The sequence below is a fragment of the Vigna umbellata genome, chromosome 3 (assembly GCF_029865625.1).
Source record: "Vigna umbellata cultivar VRB3 chromosome 3, Vumbellata_1.0, whole genome shotgun sequence".
Taxonomy (NCBI): domain Eukaryota; kingdom Viridiplantae; phylum Streptophyta; class Magnoliopsida; order Fabales; family Fabaceae; genus Vigna; species Vigna umbellata.
The window spans coordinates 31,614,661-31,621,963 of record NC_142167.1 but is presented as its reverse complement, the minus strand read 5'-3'; the positions used below and the strand labels follow the sequence as shown (position 1 = coordinate 31,621,963).

General features: G+C 32.1%; 1 pseudogene; it reads right to left on the bottom strand.

The window, feature by feature from the left end:
* Positions 1–2,424: 2,424 nt before the first annotated feature.
* LOC124820755 (RING-H2 finger protein ATL74 pseudogene) lies at positions 2,425–3,842 on the bottom strand (annotated as a pseudogene).
* Between the last annotated feature and the right edge of the window lie 3,461 nt (positions 3,843–7,303).

Below are 7,303 nucleotides of genomic sequence, written 5' to 3'. Positions count from 1 at the left end.
AATTTTGATGACATGATTGGGAGACATGAATAATGAATTAGTGGCTTTGAGAATGGTGGTATATGTAAGCTAGAAAAAGTGAAGTAGGGAATGGTTTACAAATTTTGGTTTTATACCTTTACTTTGTATTTGTTTCTATTTTTATAACACGTCAACCATTATAATGAATACAATATTCTCTTTGCCTTTTGCATTTCCTGAGTGTTCAAACTAAAAAAAAAAAAGAGAATTAAAATTAATTCATTAACTCAATAAACTAAAAAAAAAACATTTATAAGTTTTGTTTGTTCTCTATTTTAAATTAGTATAAGATCTTCAGATATAGGGAGCTAATATTTTATTGAATAGGTTTAAAGTATTAGGTTGATGCAAACTTAGGTGGGCATGAGAAAAGAGTTGGGTGAATTAAATTGACATATAGTAGGAAATAATTGCAAGGTGGCAGTGTTGATATGATACCTAATATGGCTAGTTTATGGGTAAATGTATGACACTTCCATGTGCATTCCACAATCCAACACGACATTTACTAACACCCAAGGTTTTGTTTATTCACCAATTCATGTTTTTATATCCATCCTATCCAATCGGATCCAAATATTTCAATAAAGATTATCCATTTTCACACTACACTCTTTTCATGCAAATATGATTTTTTTCACTTCCAAGCACCAATTAAATACTATTTTATTCTTAATTTTTCCTCAATTTATGATTTCCAACATTCTAGAGACACATTTATCCACGGCACTTTGACTATGTTAATATTAATTTAAGAAATAACTTGTCCGAAAACTCCAAGTAAAAAACCATACTGAGTTATCATGAAGTTGGCCCCAGTAAAGATAACATGTAGCGACATCATTTTGGTTCACGTGATAGCTATGTATAGCTAAATTGAAAATTGCTACTTCAATTCATTTTCAATGCAATCTTCTAGCTACTACTAGTACTTTATAATTGCTATGTAAATGTCTGGAATTATAAGTAAACTATTTTAAATAAATTTATCAATTGTTGGGTATAAGAGATATTTAGTTTATGTAAATAAATAGTTTTAAATATGAAATTTATTTTGATTAAATATATGGGTCCAATTCGAGTTTTTAAACTTAACTATCAGAGGGTAGCTATTACTCGATTTTATGCTTGTTATAGTAAAAATGTTAATTTTAGATAAGGAAAAGGAGTAACACCAAGTAAATGTTGTTTTATCTTAAAATAATTCTTACTTAACTATTACATGATTTCCTCCTGCTTTTTCTTTGTCATTTAACAGTTTTGTTCACTTGAATTAAACTAATACATTTGAACATAATTCAAGACATTATTGGTTATATGAGTAATCAAATTATGGATAAGATTTAAGAAAAATATTTTATTTAGATGAGTTAAACTTAAATAATAAAGTTTTCTTTTCCAAACAAATTAATTAAACTTAAAGGTTGTTTTTGTCATTTTCTCGAATCAAACTTAAATTATACTCCATCTTTATTCATTAATTCCCACTCCTAACTAGAACCATTTTGTATTGTCTTACACTATATAAAGTCAGAATAATTTTCGTAAAAATAGTACCTTCAAACCAACTATTAATCTTAAACACAAATTTTATTTGAATTTTTAGATTGATCTATGTACAAATTGTGTTTATGAAGTTTTTTTTAACAGATTAAGTCTTTCTATTTGATTAAAATTAAAAGTTGATAATTTTATTAGTTTCCTTCTGTCTAAAACGCTAAAGTTCTCTTTTTCCATTGAAATGTTTGTGATGATTTTAGAATATAAAATGATTTTAAGAGTTAAAAAATTAAATATTTAGAAAATTTTGAAAAAATGAAGAATTTTATAGGGTGTATGATTTAGGCAGGGCAAAATTAGATTTTTTAAATATTTAATTTTGGATAAAAGTTGATGTTTTGATTAAAATAGTTCAATCCACTCAAGTTAGAAGATTTTTAGGGAAGGGAAATGAGAATTTGAAGGATTTATAAGAACATCGATTTTTTCTTTTTGCATAGTTCTTGAAAATACACAAAATTAGTAAAAACAATTTATAGATCAAAATCATTCATAAACCAAACTATAAGGAAAAAAGCAATAACTAAGACCAAAACCTGTCTACAAGTAACCCTAAAAAGAAGAAAAAGAACATTGATATGAAGACTAATAGTCTCACTCTTGCATATATCTTCTTCCATTTCATTTTTGGAACACCTTCTAAAGCCCTTCATGAAAGACTCTTTATTCATCTTTATTCAACTCCTTTCTATTGATCCACACAACTAATGCACTCTAAATAGCTTTAATTTATAAAACTTGGTGTATAAACTCTTCAAATCCAACACTAGATCAACCCTAATAATTACACAAATGACTTTAGCATATAATCTATCAATGGCATAGTAGTGCTCACGAATAAAATAAAAAACCACTAAGATTATGCACATTTTCAAGATTTGTTTTTTTGTATCCAATCCAACGTACTAGTATACACAGCACAAACATTAACATATGTTTTAATTTAAAAAAATAAATAAAAATAAACGTGTGTAAGGATGATCACTTCAAATTTATTAATAACCAACTAATAACTACTCTAACAACTAACATTAAATTTCTCAACCTCCATTCACCAAAACTTTTTCACGATATTATTGTCTTTCAACTCGGCGGCTCCACCAACACCACGACGTCGCTCCTACGGCGGGACCCACTTTCCGGCGCTGCGGGTTTCTCGAGGAGGGAGTGGCGGCAGTTGGGACAGGAGGAGTGGGAGAGGAGCCACGTGTCAATGCAGTGCACGTGGAATCCGTGGTTGCACTTGGGCAGCATTCGAACCCTGTCCCCTTTCTCGAACTCCCCGAGGCATATGGGGCACTCTGTCGCCGGGACAGTCTCGCCGGAGGCACCATACACCGCCACCGGGATGCGGCTGAGCTCACGCCGCTTCAGCCCGGTTCCGGCAAGGCGGGCCGCCGCCTGCTCCTCCGTCTCGTCGCCGAAGCGCCGCCCGCACCGCAGCGCACACCGCGCGATGGAGTTCAGCCCCAGCGCGCATATCAGAGCGCACAGTAGAGCCGCCAGAATGATCACCATGTTGGTGTCGAAGTTGGCGTCGCTGATGAACGTGTCGCGCGTGTTGTTGCCGTACGACGGTGGCATGCTCAGCTCCGTGTCCAGAAACCGCCGCTGCGTCATGATCGATCGATGGCTCACCCCGAACAGAAAAAAAATCAACCGGGTCTCTTCAATTTTGTGAAAAGTTTTAGACTTTGTGCTGAAATCTTGATGGGGTTGTGTGGGGGTGGGTGATTTTTGGGTTATGTGTGTGAGGATTGGGAATAGTGAAGGACACGGAAGAAGGGGCTGAATTGGAGAATCCCTAGCTTTTTCTTTTGGGGTGATGGGATAAGGAAAATGAAAGGGTGAAATTTTGTTTTGGTGGTTGTTATCTGAACTGGGGACCGTTTTGCTGCCTGATTCCCAGCTCAACTCTTTCCACAGAGATGCATGGTCCTTATGAAACACAACAAAAGCAAAGTGCAAAACAGGTTGCAGATTGCAGAGAACATTGGACTATACACTCTTTTTTACCTATAATTTCACGTTTATATATATAGCTCCTATTCTAGCCATATACTTTTGGTTTCACAAAAAACACTCTTATATGAATCTGACACAAGACTACATATGCTGGCAACAATTTTTGTCTGGCTAATTAACACAACTACATACTCAAACTAAGACTAACGGTTAAATTAGTACAACTTTTTACATTTATGACATACATAATGAACAGGTAGGAGTTGCCCTGAGAGAATATATGATGGAAATTTTAATCTTTTGTATTGGGATGAATTTGTGGTGCATAAAGGGCAATTTATAGGAAGTGGGGCATGGTGAGTTGTTGGACTTAAAAGGAATCAAAAGCTGAAGGCTGGGTTGTCAGAGACACAGAGCAATTAACTCACGTATGGAAATGAGAATCTGTGAGTAATTTAAGGATACAGTGGGGTCTGGTAGTCACAGGTGGTTAATTTACAAACCTAATTACGATTAAACCTGTATAGAATAATACTAAGAAGTTTGGTAGCAAATCCAAAGCAATCCCTTTAATCTTACGGTTAAACTTGGGTGAATCTGTAGTGTTGGGTATGGACCAATGCAAAATGAGGTAGTCCCAAAATTTGAGTGTGACTTTCATTCGTTATAGTAGTGGAAATTTCGTTGCCAGTGTGTGATTTGGCTGTGGTTTGCTTTTGACATCAGACATGGCAGATGAGAATCAAATTAGAGAAAAAGATACAAAAAGGAAAGGAGAAAAAAAAAAGCACAACGTTCAAAATATCTCTCTGTCTACCTTCAATAACCCTCTTCGCAGTTTGCAGCAGCTACCTTATCATAGCCTGCACCAAACTGTGGTATTTTGTTGCACCTTTTGACGTCGATTTCTGATGGGACACCACATAGTAAAATGTATTTTCTATCCTACAAAAACAACACTAAAATCTCCACGTATCCCTCTCTATAAAAATTAATTACATCCTCGTATTAGGGAAAAATTAATTACTTTTACTTTTACTAGTTCGTGCTTGAAGCGAAACAATGTAATTTTCTAATGGGTTAACTCAAAAACAGTAATTATATTAACATGATTAAAATAAAAGTATATTTACTTTTATATTCCCAAGATTGACACAATATTAGTAATTTGTATATGAATCAACAGACTTTTGTCTATTAAAGTGCTTGATTTTTTTATTAACATTATAAGGTGTAAGTTTGATTTTAAATATAAAAGAAATTGGTAAATTTTTGTAAAAAAGGTTAAAACTTGAGAGAGACCTGCGGAATAATTGGTATTAGAAAAATTAAGTAAAAATCGTTCAACTTGTCGGATGGATCCAAATTTTATAATTACACACATCGAATTCTTTTTGTGTATTTGCATAAATTATTTAAAGTTTTTTTTTTTTAGATTCAGAAGAAATAAGAGGCAACAAGAAATGGAGTTGATCACAGAATAAGAGGTTATAAATAATAAAACGTTGCGTAAATTGAATTGAATTATATACATCGATATGTATGCCAAAAAAAGACGTAATGCGTGGCATGTCGGATCAGGATTGCATTGCAGAAGGTGGACCCTGAAAATCAAGCTATCAAATTTATGGCAGCATTTACGATGGAATTTTCGTGGCAGCATTACTGTCACAAGTGAAAAATTAACTTAATTATTGGGAGAGTTTAATTAATTGTTTCATTTATTCAGTACCTAATCTTACTTGTTCGAAGTCAATCAGTCTAATTAATAAGGCTACTTATTTAGCATTCCACGAGTTAATCTAAGCACCACAATTGGCCATGGTCAGAGCATGGAATATTGGCGAGAGTTCCAGCTCAAGTAAACATAGCCACTAACAAAACTAACATTAATATCACCATAAGAGAAGGAATTAGTCTAGTCATTGTTGTTGCATCCCTTTCTTTTGACAATAATTTATATTTGTATGCTTCGTGTATATAATTAGGCTTCAATCGTCAACAAAAAAACATCGTTAACATAACTTTTTTTTAATGTTAGTTTGCCAAAAAGTCGACTTAAAAAATAAACATTATATTAAATTAAAATTTAAGAAAATTCTTTACATTAGTTATATTTGATCAAATTTGTTTTGATGTATATTTAACTATAATTGATGTTGAAAACTCTTTTCATGTTTATTTTCTTTTCTATATACCAACATGTTTTTTCGACATCTTCTTTGCTATATAATTATACCACAATATATGTTGATACTATACAATTGTTTATGCAACACATTCCATGATCTCATTATTTTTTCGCATTATTTAGGATGTGTTTTTGTAAGGATTAATTTTTGGAGTTTTTTTCTTGCAAGGATTAATTTTTCAATAGCTGAAATTTGGTGTTAATGGTAGATTCATCTTTTAAGATGATTTTCTTCGTCATGTAAGCCCTCCATCTGAGTTGAAGACATATAACACAAAATCGAAATAAAAATCGTTAAGACATCTTTCAAAATTCTTGAATCAAATTTTGTCACTTTCCATCCGACCAACATGTATGTGAATTTCATATCACACTCACAAAGACATTTTGAGTTAGTCAGTCCTTCCTTCCTCGATAGTTGAAAGCCTAAGATCTTGGAACCTTTACTCAAACATGAGTTCCATCTATGACCCCTAGACAATCCTAATCCAAACAAATTAAAAGTGTAAATGAAAATTGTTTCATTCATGTACTTTGCAAAAATAGAAATACAATTATGGTCATTGTTACCTTAAAGTATGAGTAAAACCAACTATTGTTGAGGACATGTTGATATACCTCTATCTCGTTGATTGAATTAAAAACTCTGACTCCAAAGTTAAAATTGTATCTATGAAAATGTTTGCTAACAGTCGACCCATAATAATAGAGGAAAAGTGACACACTATTACTCTTCACATTGTGTCCAACGATGTGTAGAAATTTAGCAACTCTTTCCTCCAATATGTACTATACGACATCCTTCACTAACCCAATTGCCCTTACTAGCTAACATAGGTTAATAAATGTCTTTGATCCCATCTGAATATTGTCATGACATCGATTTGTATGCACTAGGTAAGACATTAATTACTCTCTATAACGCTTTCTCTCTAGGACAAAATCTTAAACACTATTTCTTGAACTTGAATATATATTCAATATATTCATGCATAACATTGATAATACGATCACTATTGTGCACAATTGTAATTGTCGGTGTAAGTGTGTAACTATATTAAAGTTGACATCAATAACATCATTTACTACATCTTCAACATGGAAAATGACACATCTAATTCCTCTTCCATCTAAATTACATATAAAAAAAAATATAAGTATGTTACTTAAAAAATAAAGAAGAAGTCATAAATATAGATTTTTTATATGAGAATAAAATTAGATAAATTTCTTATCAAACTGATTCAAAATTTTTAATAAATAAAATACTTAGAATAGATATTTATAATATTTTTAAAATTCTTCTCACTCATATAACTCAACGTACATACTATAAGCATTTTCATTCAAAAATAAAAAATATAATTTCAGATTAATACATTATTCGTGACATATCATGCATAAAACTTGTATATCGTACCTTTATAAGAAGTCTACATAAGTTTAAAAACCAAATTGATCAAGAACTCATATTACATCATGAAACCAAAGTCACATAACACCTCCTTTCGGGATATATCACCTAAATGTGGGGGTTTTAATGAGATTCAAATCAAAGTAATATGA